At 43.2% G+C, this 18,464-nt stretch overlaps 1 long non-coding RNA gene across 3 annotated transcripts; it reads left to right on the plus strand.

Annotated features, from left to right (window-relative positions):
- The first annotated feature begins 36 nt into the window (after positions 1 to 36).
- LOC128813179 (uncharacterized) lies at positions 37 to 10,718 on the plus strand. Of its 3 annotated transcripts, XR_008438946.1 has the most exons (8): positions 37 to 426; positions 1,176 to 1,300; positions 4,186 to 4,319; positions 6,157 to 6,273; positions 6,728 to 6,884; positions 7,022 to 7,127; positions 10,216 to 10,342; positions 10,440 to 10,718. It is a non-coding gene; the product is annotated as an uncharacterized LOC128813179 (long non-coding RNA). The 3 variants fall into 3 exon arrangements; XR_008438944.1 differs by having other exon boundaries at positions 37 to 1,300; XR_008438945.1 differs by lacking the exon at positions 6,157 to 6,273 and having other exon boundaries at positions 37 to 1,300.
- Positions 10,719 to 18,464: the final 7,746 nt, after the last annotated feature.

The raw sequence follows: 18,464 nt of genomic DNA on the forward strand, positions 1-18,464 counted from the left end.
CGGGGGAGGCGGGCGGCGACCCGTGATCGCGGCGGGGCGGGCGCGGGACGGCACCCGCCGGGTCCCGCGGCTCCTGAGGGGGAGGCGGCCGTGCCCCGCCGCCCACCGGCTCCCTTCTGAGCCCTCCCCCTCGCTCCGCGGGTCCGCCGTTCCCGCCTTCCTCCTCACGGAACGCGGCCCCTCCGCTCCCGCCTTCCCCCTCACGGAACGCGGCGCCGGCGGCTCCGAGCCGTGAAGGGGGGAGCGGGGCTCCCTAAGTGAAAGCGCCTAAAACACAGCGCGCAGACCACGGGCTCGACTGTGCCTCCCCCCCACCTCCGCCTTTTAACCTAGACAACATCTTTAATTTAAACAGAAATTAATCTCCGGCCCAGATAGGCCGGGATTTGGCTCACCTGCGGCGCCCGTCGCCTGGACCCGGAGGAGGTGCCGGCTGTCTGGAAAACAAGGGATGAGAAAACCGAGGGATTTTCTGCAGGCTTGATGTAACCCGCAGCAGGCTGTTGCATCAAAGACTAGAAAAAGAACCCGAGACAAAAATAATCTTTTAAGAGCATGCAGCTAAGATTAGTGCAGCGTCTCAAGATGTTGCTGAGCGCAACAGAACGAGTCCTGCCTTTACCCACACAGAAATAAATACTACTTTTCTGCCACCTTGTCCACTGCAACCCTGAGTTTCCAGATTTTATACCAAAGTGCTGATTAGGGATACGTTCTAACCATACAATTTTGAGTTTGAATTCAGTCTTACCTAAGTTCTGGATGTTTGGCTTAAGGGTTTAGATGTGGTTCATTATAAAAGACATAAAATTCATATGAAGTTCTGAATTTGTAAATATTGTGAATTTATCAAAACTGAACTGTACATGCTCAGATATATTCAGACCTATTCTCTTGGTTTACCTCATCCCTCTGAAAATCTGACCAAATAGGAGAATATAAAAGCCAGAAAGTATAAAATAACACCATTTTTCTCCACGTGTTTTTATTAATTAAATTGTTTATAGCAGAAATGCTGCTCCTCGTGCCCCCCATGTGGGAAATGTGGTGGCTGACACAATTCCGTGTCTACCTGGGCAGGAGCACCCATGTGCAAGCCTGCACATGCAGGCACAGCTCTGCGCTGCCAGCGTTGATATTTGGGAACTAAGTCTGTCCTGTTTTTTTCTCAACAGGCAGCAAACCGAGTAAGGAATGTGTCAGGGACTACAAGAACATTCCCATTCCTTGTGTTTCTACGTGAAATGCATTTCTAGCCACACCCATAAAGAACTTGTCTCTCCTGACAGGACACAGTGGGGTAAGTGAGGGACCAAGAGCCTAGAATGTCATTATTCAATACAGCAAGATGCTTTGCGTTCAGTAGCGTGTCCTTAAATTATTTGGTGTGCTGGTAGAGACTTTTCTAAATAAATTTTGGATGTATTTTAATCCTGGAAATGCTTTTCAAATAAATAGCAATACTGAACTCCATCTTCTGGCTAATGTTAGTAATTTTTGATATGCAAACTGTTCTGTGCTCGCTGCCCTTGCTCATTTTTCAGGTAGGCTTAAATTTTAGGCTTCAGCGTTAACATCCAAGATTAATGGGTCTGTTCCTACTTCTAAGAGTATTGTTACAGCTGCCTGTATACTGAGCAAAATCCCTGCACTGATGTATGAATAGCTCACTTTGCAGGGTTTAAGTTCATAACCATTAAAAGATTCAGGAGTATTTCTAATGGAAACTCATTTTAGAGAAACAGAATTCTTAAATATTCTCTGTCAGTTTTCATACTTTTCAGCTCTTATATAAGTAAAGCGTTGTGTAGATGACTTTGTTTTGCTGTTAATTTGTTTCCCTCCCCCATTTCTGTCCTTCTAGGACTATCTGCATTTAATTACACATTGTGTCAATGTCAACAGATTGTGGTCAGGGACGGGATTCTCTCTCTTCAAGGCCTGATACAAACACCAAAGTAGTTTCTGCCCCATGCTGCTATCACAGCTAACAGTGCTTATCTCTGTCCTGTCTTTCTTGTTCTTACATCTCCCCCTTCTTCCCACCCTGTTCCATCAAACCTCTGCTGCATTCTCTCCCTGACCTACCTGCTGCTCATGCTCTTGGCTGTGGCACACTTTCTTCCCCACCAGCACGTTTAATTGCAATGTTCCATTTCATTATTAGCTTGTCACCACCTTTATCAAGTCACCTTTCCTAACAAATCTCACTGCGAAGCTTTCCTGCATAGCCCATCATCAATTTTCCACTTTAAGGCTCTTCTAAAGCCACGTGCAAAAGGGCCTACGAAAAATTGTGAGTGTAGTTCTGTATTTATTTGTGAATAAAGAGCAGCAGCAGTGAATAGTGCTACTGTACAGGCAGAGACAGATTTACTGTGTGCCCAGCTCCTGCCAGGCTCATTGCACAGAGATGTGTCTATGTGTCAGTCAGACAAAGCCTTTCCCTTCCCAGGGATTTTTGGGATCTCCAAGCAAGGATCTCCACTTGCACATGAAGACCCAAGCCCAAGATCATTAAGTCTCTGAAGTCTATTTAATTATTCCAGTCAGTGTTGGATCAGATTCTTCTTGTGCATAGCAAGCTAATTACCCAAGTTAACAACTGCATGTAGTGCAGGTGGGCAGACACCAAGCACGCTTCATGTGGGATTCTGCTGCCTCTCAAGTGCAGGGTGGAGCCCTGGCAGCCAGATTTAGCCTCCCCTGTAGTGCAGCCAGAGAGACACGCAGGCTTTCTATGGACCAGCAACCACAGAATGATTTTTTTCCATGTTACAACCCCAAATTTCTAGCTTGTGGCACTGAAGTAATTTTCAAAGTCTGGTTTAGATTATTTTAAATGCATTTTACACATGGGTAAACTCAAGCAAGGCAGAGGACAAGTGGCAGATGGTCAGTGACAGAGCCAGGAATAGAATGGAGAGCTCTGCTGTCCCAGGACATGATTTTAAGAGACTTTGTCCCAGGATTGTGGGTTTGATGATTTATTATTCATGGGGCTTCAGAAGTGCTTAAAAAAAAAAAAATGCAGCTATCACTACTCCCAGTTTTTCCTGGCAGAGACTGGCTTCCATAAGCAAGACGATTTTAGTTCAGTTTCTTAAGTGTGCAGTTTGGGACTTAATCTGTTCACTTTTTCACCCGTTTTATGCCTTTCAACTCACTTGGCTGTGCTGTGTGCACTGCTCATTTACCTCTACATGGGAAGGATGAACCTCCAAGAGAACCCAACAGAATACCTTTCAAATAGACCTATCTGTAACCTTGGTAAAAATAACTATGGAGATAATGATAATGGATAATTATAAACTCCATAACTGGCAAAACAAGACTCTGCATTTCAGAAGATGAATTGTCTTACCCTGTCCAGTAACCCACTTTACAGTGCAGTAATGGATCTGCATCCGGAGGGTTATGCAATGAAATGGAGCCTTTGGCAAGCTGGAATCACACTGGAAATGAAGCAACATCTTCATGGGTTTTTTCATACATGCATATTTGTAAATCTGGGACTTATCCCTTTTGACATAAAGAGATCGTCCCAGCTTGGAATGATTAAATTCTAGGACAGATTATGAAATAATAAAGCATTTAAATATTATGGTGCAGCAGTACAACAGTGCAGTCACCCTTCCTTTTACTGATTCAAGTACAGTATCTCTGAAAAGCTTTTTGCACTCCAGAGAAACTACTGACTATACATTATAAAACAGGAAATATAATATATGTATATTAAAAATATATCTATTTTTCAGACCTTTCTCTAGGTAAAGTAATTGCTGAAGCAGCTAAAAATATGGGGAAATGAAGCAAATACAGGCCCTGATCCAAAGGCCACTGAACTCAGCAGAAGCACTGGAGTCATGTGTGTCATGAATTACAATTCACAAATACAAATAAAGAATGTTACTGTATCTGTGTAAGGATACAGTCTAATTATCTAGTTGCAGTATCTAGGCATTCCACTTGGATAAAATGAGATTTTTTTCTCCAGCAGGTAGAGAGAGCTTCTCAGCAAGCATGTATTGCCAATATTTATGGGAGAGTTTGTGGTCCCAAAAGCACAGAAATACTGGGAAACAAAAAAGAAAGAAAATGTACCCAAGGAGGAGCTCCAGCTGCTTCCAAGTCATTTCTATAAATAAAAATCTGATGCAAACTCATTATCATTTCCCTTTCCAGCACCGATTTGCTTCCTCAAGATTTCAGAGTGTGCATCTGAGGACTTAGGCTGCGCATCGTAAAGTTTCCTTCGGCAACTGCTAAAATTATTCACAAGGCACTGCAGCGTGGCAGCAGCTATCAGCTTTGGAATGGTAAGAGAGGCAGGGGATGGCCTTTGGTGTTAGTCAGGGATAAAACAGTGAAGTTGTGCTTGGCTGTGCTGCTGTGGGTTGGGGTGTCAAGCAAGTGATGCCATCCGTGCCTCTTGTCCTGTCGTTAGCGGGCAATCAGCGTGTACACTGGAGCACATTTCTGGACACTGGAAGCTCCCAGACAAATATTTGCAGCCCATTTTGTGAGCACGGGACAGCAGAAGGGTTGCTTGAGGACGGTCCAAATCCTAATGCATCTATCAAAGCCAGCTTGCTGGCTGTGCCAGCACTAACCTGGTTTAAGTATTGCTGTCATCAGTAATGCCAGATAACAAAAGCTGCTCTTTGTGGACTAATATCAGGAAGGAAATTGTGCATGCAGATTCGCCAGCAAAAATAACAGTCTGGGGCTGTAAATGTACACACTGATACTGCTGGTTTGTTGCTATTTTCAGTAGCTCCTCTTCCCTCAGGGGTGAGAGGACTTAACTGCTATCCCTGCTGTTCATGCATCAGCCTTAAAGGTTCCATGTGGATGCCTGCTCTTTGGCCCATCTGGGGGTGATTTCTGCAAATAGCAGTTTTCCTCTGAATCAGTATTCAATTCATCACCAGAGTTACACATGATACTGTGGGGCCATAGAAAACCACTTTCCTTCACTAGAGATCTCTAGTGAAGAGTTCTTTATTATTTGCACTTTATATTCACTTTCAAATCGTGTCCAGGCCAAGCAATTGTATTCCATGTAGCTAAATCTTCCCCACAGTTTTGCCTGATGGGGATACTTCAGGCTCTAAACCCTTGTGTAGTCCTGCTGTTTAAAGATTTTGTATTTTGTTCTAGAGATTGCTTATATCATGGTGGGTGAAGTATATCTATCACTTAACCACTTCTCAGGAGTACTATTAGGCTTAATTAATGTTTGTAGAACACTACTGAGATTCTCAAGAGAAGCAGCTATAGAAGTGCAAAGGATTATAATTAATTTAAAACTAATTTTTGAGTAAATGGCTAACAACACTTAAGAGATGAGATTTTCCAAGTAAACACTGAGATTTTCCAAGTAAAACTAATTTCTTTGATTTTTAGACAAAAACATTCTGAAGTCTGGTTTCCATTTGCTACTACCACTGTATGATGCATTTTGATTTTTATTATTCTTCAATATCCTTGCTATATCCAGGCACACAGTACACCTTGTTTTAGTCCAGGAAATACTGCCCAACATAAGTAAGTCAAGTTAAAATGAAACTAACAAAGTTAACTAAATTACTAAACTCAAAGACAATCCCCAGCACCATTTGCCCTTAGTATAATAAGTGTTTGAACCATAAAGCCTGTAATTAATATTTTGGAATAATTTCCATATTTATTTATAAGGCATCTCATTTACATAAATAGTCATTATCTGGAAATAAAACCAGATCATTAAAATTCTGAAAACTGATTGAGATCAGTCAAGGTGTACCAAAGAGATTTGCTAAACTCCCTGTTTGAAACTGTTCTGAGACGAAATCTCTTCTCCCAAACAAGCTGAAACAGGACTCTGCTGTGGGAATCCAAGCAGTGCTTCATGCACATGACATCATCAAACAGAACGGTTATTTTGTACGGTGAGAAAACATTGGGTCACTCTTCTCACTAACTGCCATGGAGAGTTTCCAGGGAACTGCATCTGACACATCTGCACTGAAAATCTGACCCAGATTGTAGCTGAAGCTCCCCTAACACAGATATCTGCTTTTCTGAGATTCTACAGTGCTCAAAATAAGTTTCAAAATACTCATTTCTTTCAAAATACTTTTAATGCTTACAGTATCTTCAATACTTCCAAAGGTTTGCATCTAGTTGGAGAACACTTCATGCAGGAAAAAAAGAGAAGAAATGGCAGTCTTGTGTTTCTATTTGCAAGCTGGATTGGTCACTCCTCTGTTATTAGCTAGAGAGTCACAGGTATTAAAAATTATGTCCTGCTTGTCACAAAGAATGCATCTCTGGTCCTGCTGTCAGTGCTTTTGCCTTTCAAGGTCCAGAGTGCTCTCTATTCGATTTTTTCTAGATAGAAATAAACTCAACATTTTTTTTTAAAAGCTACAACTACAGAACATATTTTTAAAAATTGGTAATTGCCCTGAAAAGTCAGACCTGAGTCTGACCTTTTTCAGTGTGAGATACATCTTTGAAGTGTGTCAGCCCAGAGAAAGGCAACACACCACGACCTACCCTGTTTGGATGATTCTCTTGCTAATTCCTAGAGAATGGAAGTTGGCTCAAGTACTGAGTCACGAGGATTTCATCTCAATACAGATATTTTTAGTATCTGTTATTTTATCTTGGGTACTTTTTAAATCTGTATCACTGCCCAACTCCTCTCCTAATTATCTGAAATTCTTTTCTTCTGTAACAGCTTTGGAATGTGCCCTTCTATTATTACAAATACTGGCTGCATTAGATTGGGTCCTAACTGCTCATCCATCGATTGGGTTAGGTAAGAGTGCCTGTGTTTAAAGCCTCAGCAAGTGCTGAGAAACCAGCAAAACAGAGGAACAACATTACATCTCATGGTGAGTCACTGTGAATGTAGGTCAGCCCAGGCTCTGCCCTTTGCTGAGCTCTCAGAGGGTTGGCTCCAGGTTACCTGAAGGAGCCCCAACCCCAACAGACCCCCACAAAATTATGTTTGTGTTCCTTTGCCATACAGCGCTGCCACTTCCATGGGGGAGTTTAGAGCAGACGAACACCTTCTTATCCATAACCAAGAGCTGAGAAAGGATAGGAGAGAAGACACAAACCAAATCACCTTGCAAGTAAAATACACAACCTGTTTGTTTAACCCAATTTGCGCCAAACAACATTACAGAGCCGCTCAATTTCAGCCACTTGAGGCTCAAAATCAATGTTCTAAGAGCAGAAGAGGGAGGGTGATGTATCTGCTCTGATTCATACCTGGAGGAGACCCTCTCCTGCAACAGTTAGGGGCTCTACATAATGAGGTAGGCAGTGAGGACTGTGAATTGACTATTAATTAAACTGCTTGATCACCTTGAATTGGCTATTAATTAAACTGCTTGATCACCTCCTTGGAAAATGTATGACCAAATGTTGATGCACAGAAAGTAATTTACATAATCAAGTTTGAATTTGACTCATAATACAGTACAAAACTACCTTAATAAATGGCAATTTTAAAAAGTCACACTCTGACTCTTGATACAAAAAAAAAAAAAAAGAGTACTTCCAGTACAAATAATGAGATGGGAGGAAATGTCCTTGGCAAGTCAATTTGTTCCATGCTGCTGATGGTTCCTGTTAGTGACAAGGATTTTTTTTTCAAGAAGGAAACAATGGAAAACAAATGCAAAAGCATTTACCAGAAGGCCAGGCAATGGCAGCTTTTCCAAAATGTCAAGTGTGCAGAATAGAGTCAATTTAAAAGAGAATTAATTATTTAAACTGAATTAATGTGACTACAATGAAGCCCTGTTAAACCATCTCATCCATCCTGCTTCCAACTGTGCTACCCCTTACAGTCTAAGTCTAAATACTGTGACCTCAATTTTCAAACACTTCAAACAAAAACTCTCTTACCCGGTCATAGTACCAATATATTGATTTTTTAATATATTTACTGCATCTCTACCAGGAACTCACACACAGAATTGTGCTCACCTTCTCTACATTCCCAACTCATACGAATTTGACCTCTGGGTCCCCTTTTCCCCTCTTTTTCTCTTTCATCTTCATAGTTCTTGTGTTTTCCCAGATGTTTCTGGCAGTTTCTATCACTGTATTCTTCAGATCATCCTTTACCTGCAAGTCTGCCCTTTGCATAAAGTCCTGATATCTTAATTTCAACAACTTTTCTCTTTTGTTTCATGCATTGTCTTGTCCTTGCGTGCCTTTGGGGACAGGAAGGTGACTGAATTTTAGGTCTCTAGCTTTCACATGGAAGCTCATTTTCTCAAAAGAATGTCCACACCTACTTCCCCAGGAACCTACTGTCCCGAAGGGCTTCAGTTCCTCCTGGACTATGGGCCATGATGTTGCAATATACTGAATATCACCCCTAGAAGGAATACTCTGTACCCACTCTTTGCATTTTCCAGGTCAACATGAATTTGCAATGCTATCAGCAATTTAAAGGTGCAATAATGGTTACCTAGTGCTCTTTTTCCTGGACAGTGTTACATGAAATGTGGCAAACATCAACAGAGCCACTGTGCCTCTTTTGTATCCCACAGGAATATCTATTACCATGTCTACCAGTGATAAGTCAAAACCGTCACTTTTGGTTTCCAGTTTCAGCATGGGCAAAGGAACCATTCCAAATCCATCCTTTTCTGCTACCCTTTAAAGCAAAACATCTGGGCTAAAATTTACATAAAATAAATTTTCTTTATTTCTTCTATTTCACGGAGGAAAATAACTCCTATCTAATAAGTAATGAACTTAATTGCCCTGGGTCTTGACTGTGTTGGGAATGCATATTAATTTAAATGCATCAGTGTAAAAATCAGTCTCATTAAACTATCTCAAAGCCCTAGAATAGATGGAGCACTGCATTAACACTTGCATGTAGTCATTCATATTAAAGTTATAATTTACAAGAGCTCATAATGAATATAAACAGGAATTAAAACTGAGCTGAGGTGCAATAAAAAGGATTAGTGGCAGTGATATTTAAATTGACAGTTAAAAACTCTTCTGGAGCACTTTCAAGGCCTTGGAGAAATACAGTTGGTTGGATATACTATTCTTTATTTCATGGTGTACTAGAAACAATGTATAAAACATGAGCACACCGAGGCCAAATGAACATCTTCACTGCAGAAATTTATTTCTTAAGTTATTTTTTGATTTGAAATGTCATTTTCGTGTCGTGCGAGGGGAACAACTGAGGTACATATGGAAAATTGTGAGCGAGTTCTTAGAAACCATACTATTTTCTTGATCATTCATAACCAAACACATAAAGAACTCGTCAGCGTATCACTATCGCACAGCTTGAACGAGATCTCCATAGCTACCCTTGGCACAACAAGCACAAAACCCAAGTGCCTTTGCAGGGCTGATAAGCAGGCAGGAAGCAAGTGAACATCTGCTACAGCTTTAGATGCTTTTGCCTTCAGTAACCACTGAAGAACGTCAGGCTCTGCATTCCACGTCCTGCTCGCTTGGCCTTTGACACCACCAGCTGTTGGACAGGAGATGTAAAATGCTATACCTACAGAAAGGGAGCTGCATTATTTTCTAAAGGACCATTGGGATATTTAATGGCATTTTTTTCTTTCTGTTCTCTGATGACTGAAAGTGCTGGATAGCAGAATCTGCATATGGAGTTACTTCCTGAAAGTCAACCACTTCCTATTTAACAATTTTTTTTTTTAATGTTCTGTTTTCCTTTCCAAACCTGCTTTGTTTTGTTTTGTTTTGTTCTGTTTTAAACACCAAAAACAATTGCCCCATATACTGAATAGTAATTATATTCATCATAATCATTGTAAGGAAGCCATGTGCTTCCCTGGATCAGGGCTGGGGCTTGCAGCCCAGGCAATCTGTCTTCTTGGAGCATAACAGCATTTCTATAGCATGGACAGCCAAGGAACAGAGTTACACAAAATAAATATCAAACAATTTAGTGCAAACCCTCTCTTTGTTTAAAGAAAGAGCGATTGAACATGATGTTTTATAAAGGAGCTCAGCCAAATAATGCAGATTCTCTGCTCGTGTGCGTGTGGAAAATCTGCTCCAGATACTTCAGCAGTTCTCCGCCACCACAGTATTTTCATTTGCATGGAAAACTACTAACAGAGAACAACTGACAGCAGCATATTTTTAGGATGTTGAGGCCCATGCATCTTTATGTACTTCCTCTGAGACTGTAATTTTGTCTAGGAGATTGCAACAGTTGTGACAAAATCGGACTTAGCCATGTATGGTAGATCCTATGGCTCTGACACAATGAGATGAAAAGGGGCTCAAAGTAACAACAAGAAAGAGGAAGACACTACTCCAGAGTTATGTAAGTGTAACTGAGAAGAGAATTTTGCCCAGAAATTCTGTATTCTGTGCTTTGGAATTCTCTACATTTTTAAATATGTTCTATTCTTAAACTGCAGATGGATGCTGTTTTGCCAGAAAAATAAATGTGAAGATGACTTCTAATATTTGAAGGAATCTTGTTGCCACTCAAAATACAGAAACATCTGTCATATGAACTGTCCTAGTGAGATCATAAAAGCAGAGACAGAGTGATCAAAGAAGAAAATGCAGGACTCTTACTCCATTCCTAATGAAAGCTGTTTCTTTTTTTAGGACCTTTTTAGGACCATGAGCCTACCTGGCACAGAGATATTCTCATAGTCTACAAATACAGTTGCTGAGTACCTGAGGTGACTACTTTGCCAATATTTATTCAGTTAAATATAAGAATAGTCATAAAGACATTGGATTTAACCCTTAAGATTGACAAATGACTGGCTCAGGTTATTATTGTATAATGGAATCATGGAACCCCAGAATGGTTTGGGTTGGAAGGGACCTTAAAGATCATCCAGATCCAACCCCCCTGCCATGGGCAGGGACACCTTCCACTGTCATAGGCTGCTCCAAGCTCTGTCTAACCTGGCCTTGGACACTTCCAGGGATCCAGGGGCAGCCACAGCTTCTCTGGGCACCCTGTGCCAGGGCCTCACCACTGTTACAGGGAACAATTCCTTCCCAGTATACCATCTATCCCTGCCCTCTGTCAGTAGGAAGCCATTCCCCCTTGTCCTCTCCCTCCAGGCCCTTGTACAAAGTCCTTCTCCAGCTCTCTTGGAGCCCTTTAGACACTTGAAGGGTCTCTAAGGTCTCCCCAGAGCCTTCTCTTCTCCAAACTGAACATTCCCATCTCTCCCAGCCTGGCTCCAGAGCAGAGGGGCTCCAGCTTTTGCAGCATCTCCGTGGCCTCCTCTGGACTTGCTCCAGCAGCTCCAAATCCTTCTGCTGTTGTTCCCCAGGGCTGGAGGCAGCTCTGCAGGTGGGGTCTCACCTGAGTGGGGCAGAAGGGCAGAATCCCCCCCTCACCTGCAGCCCTCACTGTGGGATGATCCCAGGACATAGAGCCTTTCTAGGCTGCTCTCTATGCTTTTTACCTTCTGCATTTCACAGGGAACTGAATTTTTAAAACTATATTAATATTAGAATAATTAAATAGCTGTCTTGAACTGTATGCACATTGCATTTAACCAGCTTGAAAGCAAGCCAAAACTTGTAGCAATTTTTAGAAGAATTGTAGAATCAATACATCAATTCCCATTAATTTGGTGTCAGAGGAAACAAATGTGTACCTCTCTGAAATGTGTGTGTTCCCTGCAGAGAAGTACTAAAATAGGCATCTTCTGTCTCCCTGCCTTCCCGGTGCCCACCAAACATCAGAAACCAGGGTCAGAATGAGGGAAAACCAGACTGGCTGCAAAATACATGAAAATGAAACCACTTTTATTAACCCAGTATCCTGGACAAGTTATGCACCAACTGTGCCACATTGAAGCCATCCCAAGCTCTACCCCATCCGCTGCACTGAGTTCCTTGTTTCTCCCCTGATGCTCCAGTCCCTCCCAAATACATCTCCTTCCCAGGGCTGAGAATATCTAGGCAAGCTGATGTGAAACTCCATTCAGTCTGTCACAGCCATAAGCTGTCATTCTGCACAGCAGTGGGACAATATTAGTGACTAATCCCAATCGAGAGTGCATCTTAAACCAGCCAAAGTTCTGGATCAATCCAAGCTCCCTAAAGTGTTGTGCTGCATCCAAGCATCTTGCACATCTTGCTCACTGCACAGCTGGCTGCTGAGCAAATTCTTGTCTCGGGAGGTATGCTCAAGCACATGAAACATATTTTTAGCATCCCAGAGGTGTGAGTACTCCCAGAGCTGAGAGTGCAACCTCGCTGACAGCAGGTTTCCAGAGGAAAGAGCAGGAAAGAGGCAATGGGTGATGAGATTACCCCCCACAGAAGGAGACTTCTGCTTGGAATATCAACACATCTTTTCAGTCTCTCATTGTGACTGTTTGTGCTTTCATCAGATTTTCCGTTTGCTCCTTCAGCTACGGGACCAGATGGCTCCCACACATTATGCTCTGAATCATGGCAAGGCTCGAGGTGTTTGTTGTATGTCACAGCAAACACAGGCACCAGACCAGGTTAAACTCCCTCACAGCCAGCATATGCTGCACCCTGCTCAGGGGTGGGACTGCAGCAGGTACCTACAGATACACACTGGGGTAGATCTGAGCATCCTTTTCTTGTTGCTGGAAAATGACTGCCATACCTTGAGCACAGATAGCAGGGAAGAGAGGCAGAGCAGTGACACATGGCAGAGGACAGATGCTCGGCACTTCCCGTGATGCACAATGCCTGATGGCAAAGAGTCCTGGTGGGCCAAGGACGGGAGGCTGTTGTTCCCCCTCTGATTTCCCCTTGCAGTTTGTGATTAAACTGGTGCTGACACCTTGCCCAGTGCCTGTTTGCAGAGCCAATAGCCCTGAGCAGGACTTCTGGCCATGAAGCACCTACTGGAAAAAGAGACAATCTCATTGTTTGAGAGCATCTCTGCCTCTGGCATTTGTTAAATAGAAAACAAAACTGATTTTCTCCTCACTTACCTTGCATAGATTTGGGGTAGAGCCAAGCTGTGGCAGTCCTGTGAAATGAAAGTGAACAGGAGGGGTGTTTGCAAATGCAATGGCCCCTATTTAGGAAGGTAAGACTGGGAGGATTACACGGAATATGATTTGTGCTTCAGTTATAAGACCATAAAGATCACCCTGCAATTCTCTCTCACTGAAATACTGCATTTCTGAGCACTGAAAACCACTGGAATAATGAAAGGTGCTTTTTCAATACCTAGGAGATATCTGGGGCTCCAAATAACAAATCTGGAGGCGGAGGAGGGATGTCCTGGATAGCACAATTGATACGGTGAGTGCGCTCCAGGTCACACCATGGAGGAGCAGCCAAGCAGCTGGAGACTGTCCAATGGCCACACTCCACCCCAAGTATTTTCTGAGATGAGAAAATTCCCCTTTGGCTGTTTTTCAGCTTGCTTTTCTTGCTATGCATTTACATGGCCCCTGTGTTGGAAGTGACAGGGCACCTTGTGAGCGTGTGCTGTGCTGGCCTTTGCTGACAGGTGCTGGCAATCAGGGAACACTCATCAGGGACGGGGACAGTGACCAGGAATGTCACAACCACAGCCTGTGCAGAGCAGCTCCCATGAAGGTTAACGCGTGTTGCCACCACCTTTGAGGTCAGTGTTGGCCTCACTTGAGCAGTCCTATAAATAGATGCCCAAGGTTGACTGAAAAGAGGATTTGGCTCGGCTGGATCTTGTTTAGCATTCCCAGGAGAGGAAGGCAGATTCTTTTCCCTTTTTCTCTTCCAGCCCGTAACCTTGAGTTGGTCTCTGTGGGGAACATTAGTGGCATTTGCCAAAAGCACTGCCGCTGCGAGCCGGATGTCCTGCTGTGTCACACAAACCACACGTGCACATCTCTTCAACCTGCAAAACCAGACCTAATTCCACTAAAGCCTCAAACTAATTCCTCACTGGCAAAACTAGGGAAAAACCCAAACAAACCTTGAGCCTAATTGCTTGAAAACAGTAGGACACCTAGTGGATTTATAGGGAATATCTTTGGGATTATCAGCAACATTTTGTCATTTTCTTGGCAAAACCAGCTGTGAATTTATTTATAGAGGAATCACTGAAATATCAGGGTTTCTATTTAATAAATTAATCTTGTTATAGCTGTTACAGCCTTCAGTTTGCTTGAAGAAGTTATTGCAACCTATAGAAAATCCAAAGAGCATTGTTCAAATGACTTGAAAAAAAATAATTATGGAAAACTGGATGGTTCCCAAGGTCTGGGAGCAGGAGGAAGGATATTCTGCCAGATCAAAGCCATCCCAGTTGTTCCATCTGACAGCTCTCTAATGATCTTAATGAGCAAAGTTTTACAGTCTCAGCCTGGCTCCCAGTACAGTCATGCAGCTCCACAACAACGTGGCCATGCTGAGCACAGCCAGCCGGCCCCGCCGGTTGTTTCAGCAGAGAATGACTTGGCCACAGAACCCAAAGTGCTTCTTCATTCTCCAGGGCTGATCTTTTGGATCCAAATTAGAAGATGATGGGCCACGTGATAACGCCTGCGCTGCTGTCACCGCATTTGCCTGGTACCAACTCCAACATCAAGCAAATTTTGACCCTAGATAGGGAATAAACCCCTCTGGCAGGGTGTGTAAGAGGAAGAAGATTTTGAGTGATGATTCTATGAAATTATATCTTGGCCAGCAATTATCCTGGGGCTGCCAGGGTTATCTTACTGGTGTCTCTGGAGGCAGCAGACACAGACAAAGAGATGAGTGATGAGTTCAAAATGGATTCAGGAGACTGATGACTTCATTTTGACAGTCATCACAAGGAACACCAAGTCATTGAGTCTTGCACTCAATTCTTGTTTCCAAAACACACTGAAAACTTTACTTCCATTCTGCTTACCATAATATTGTCCTAGTGGAAAATGTCTCCAGAAGATGGTTAATTTTTCTGTTGCCTTCCCACTCTTTCTGCAGAGCTGCAGGGATTGCTAAAGAACAGCAAAACCAGAATGAGATTTGATTTTGGATAAAAAAATCTCTTCAGATGCAGGTCTTTTTATTCCAAGTTCAAGGTTAGGAAAGGAAAGGCTAATTTAGAAATTAATTTTGATTTGGTCTATTTCTTCTTAGAGCTGTAGAAATCAGAAAGGACATAGCAGGTGATGGAATGCAAATGAGTTATCAACAGAAAAAATCATATTAATTCTATGTATTTTCATTATTCCTACCTGTGGCATAGAATTGCCTGAAAAATAGAATCCATGTACATTGTAAACCCTTTAAATTGGTCTAGGTTTTTAAAAATAATTGGTTTTTTTAAAATTTCTGTGGATAGATTTTATATTTGAAGGGTTTTTTTTCTGACTGGCATGTGAAACTGGGGATAGTGCGTGCTAAGAGTATGCTTGTCTCTAATTTAGCAGCTGGATTGGAAAGCTTGAATTATCTCTGCATAATTGCAATGATTAATGGATTGTTAGGAAATTGCAAAGTATTGATTGAATTTTCCCCTTAGGAAATATTTCTCCTCTGATAAAACACAGTTCTGGGGCTTTGCTTTTGTCCTTTCTGCTTTCTGCCCCAGGGAAGCCAGGGGCTGCTTTTATCCAGGAAATGGGAATTTGGGTCAACAGCCCTTCAAGGACAATTTTGAATTATTGTGATTTCCAATCCCAAATCTTCTCTGAGCTTTGCAAAGAGATGGATTTGAAAAGTGTGAACAGGGATTTCAGAGCCAGAAAAACGCTTTTTCTTTTTTTTGCTGGGACCAGCAGCAAATACTGGCCATCCCTGTTTCACATTCTGCCATTTCCATGTCACATACCACCAGTGTGCTCTGCAAAAACACCTTGACCTTGTTGTGGGAATGCCACAACCATCAAAGATGGTGGTAAATTTTCCACTTTATTAGGCCAGGATTACTCTGGGGGAATCTCAGGAGATGGTGGGAAGAGGGAAGTGGAGAATGAAGTGGGAATTGGATGCAGGGAGAGCTTGATGCACAGTGCCTGGGGCTGGGCAGCTGAGAGCTGGGAGCCCTGACACACATCTGCACCTTAATGGTGCTGGGCTCTTTTTGGCAGCTGCTCTGGGAATTTCCAGAACAGACCCGTAAATATGCAGTTATGAGTGCGACCTCTGCTTCTTTTCTTCGCTAAATTGACCATCCAAGGTCCAGCTGAGTATCATTCCTTGTCTCTGCTCCAGTTGCTTGGGACGTGCTGCCTCTGCAAATGGTTCTGCCTAAGTTAGGAATTATGAGAGCGTGCTCATTCAAGGTTTGCCATGAATTTAGTGTTCCCACAAGGATGACACTAATGGCAATTAATGCAGCAGAAATGCCAGTGCTGAGTGACTGTTCTCACATTAAAAGCTGTCAGTTGGAGAGCACACAGTCTCTGTTATTCCAGGCCTGACCTCTGCTTTCTGGCTGTGTTTCCTGTGCACGGCAGGTGTCCCAGGCCATCCCATCACTGCAGCAATTCACTCTGAGAGGAGACACAGGGAGAGAGCAGAGCAGCCCAAACCAGCCTGTGCTGACAGTGACATTTCCTGAGGCTTTGGATATTCTCCTCTGGGGCTTGAACAGCAACAAAATTAACCCGGGACTGAACAGGATATAAGACTTTAATTTCTGGAGCTCCTTGCTAGTTCAATGCTCTCCTCATGTCCTGCTCTGTTGATTCCTGTTTAGACACAGAGCTCTTTCTACTGTTTCAGTTTTCACATGAAGAATCTGATTTTAAATGATCAATTGCATTTAAACAGGCTTAGCTAGAAGTAATCCCCACTGCTGCCCAACTCCGTAGCAATCTGTACAACTTCTCATGTTTTGCTAAAAATCATTGGTAAAAATGCCTTTGCTTTACAATGGCTGAAGTTCAACAAGTGACAGTGCTGCAGCAATGTGGGGATTGTGATTTTTACCTAAGCCAGAAGAGCCACTGTCCTCACCCTGTGTCCTAAACTGTTGCATAGGGTAAGTCAGTTCCAGATGAGGAACATCTGCAATGTGGTGCAAGAGGAAGTCATGCTTGCACGCATGAAAAATGTAAATTAAGGGTGTTTCTAGGCTCACAAATACAATCAAAAGCATGAAAAAGAGAACAGCTCTTACAGGAGGATGACTCCTGTTATTTTAAGGCTTTTTAGCTCTAACAGCAGTTCTGGAGGATAAAACCAGGTCTGGGAAACATCAAGTGAAAATTAATAGCTTTTTAACAACAAAGTTCAATGGACAAGTGCAAATAGGATATGAGATGGAAACCTGAGCTCCTGAATTATAAATATACCCAGCCTCTACACAGACAAGTATCTGTTATCTATTTGATGTACTACTCAATGCCAGAGGATGAGAAAGGCAGGAGCAGGATTTTCAAGATTTTGTGTGTTCTGGGTTTGGCTGGAGATAAAAAGGATGAATCCAAAGACAATACAGATTCCTATAGCCCTGACCACTATGCTACCCCCTGTGAGGAGCTGGACATGCAGGGCACATCAGAGGCTGGCAGCAGGGTGTGGGTGAGCCCAGACTGTGATGCTCCCGATGCTCCTGGGGAGCCTCTGTACTCCTGTGGAGGGACACACAACAGTCACACATCAGGTGTCTTTGTTATTAATGTTTTGTTTTCCCCACTTGGAAGCTCTGAGGCAGCATGAAGTATTTCTCTTGAAATGCAGAGGATCACGTTCTGGCTCGTTATGGTGCCAGCAGACGGTAACTGATGCACAGCACTGCTGCTGATGCCCGGGGGTTACTTTCCACACACAGGAATGATGACACAGCCACTGACTGCAGTGATGGCAAACATGCTGTTGCTGAGGGCAGGCTGGTGGGAAAAGAGCAGTTTTAAGGGATTCTGTTTAATCATCTGGACACAAGTGCTATTTTTATCCTCTGTTGTTTGAATCTCAAGCCTGCACCAGGAGAAGCTGATGACAAAGTTGGTGTCTGCCATGGCACAGGGGAGACAAGGGGAACTGGCCACCTTTTGGGAAGGGAGAAGCAGGGGTGGCAGTGAGAAAGGGGCCTGTGCTCATGGCTTTTTTGCACCTCATGAGTTGAAAGAGCTTGTTGACCTCTCTAATACCTCCACAAGCTCATGGGCCTCTCTCAGCTCAGTTCATAGGAGGGATCTTCTTGGGGGACTTCCCACTAACCAACCCCAAGCTCCCCTGTGCTAGTGGGTGGCTTTGGGACGAGGCCAGTGCCTGCCTATGGAGACAGAAGAAGGGCACTCACCCCGTGGTGGGGGTTGAGGTTGGTGAGCACCAGGCAAGAGGTGAGGTGAGATTATCACAGTGTGTGAAGAGGCCCAGGGAGCTTGGAGCATGCCCATCCATCACTTGGGCACAGGAGTCCGGGGAGCTCAGTGTGCCCATCCATCCTTTGGGCACAGGGACTCACTCGGGTAGCTCAGACAAACAAACCCGAGCATCGTTTGGGCACACAAAGCCGAAACGAAAAAAAAAAAAAACGAAATGTGGGAAGAAAAGAT

Source organism: Vidua macroura, chromosome 12 (genome assembly GCF_024509145.1).
Source record: "Vidua macroura isolate BioBank_ID:100142 chromosome 12, ASM2450914v1, whole genome shotgun sequence".
Taxonomy (NCBI): Eukaryota; Metazoa; Chordata; class Aves; order Passeriformes; family Viduidae; genus Vidua; species Vidua macroura.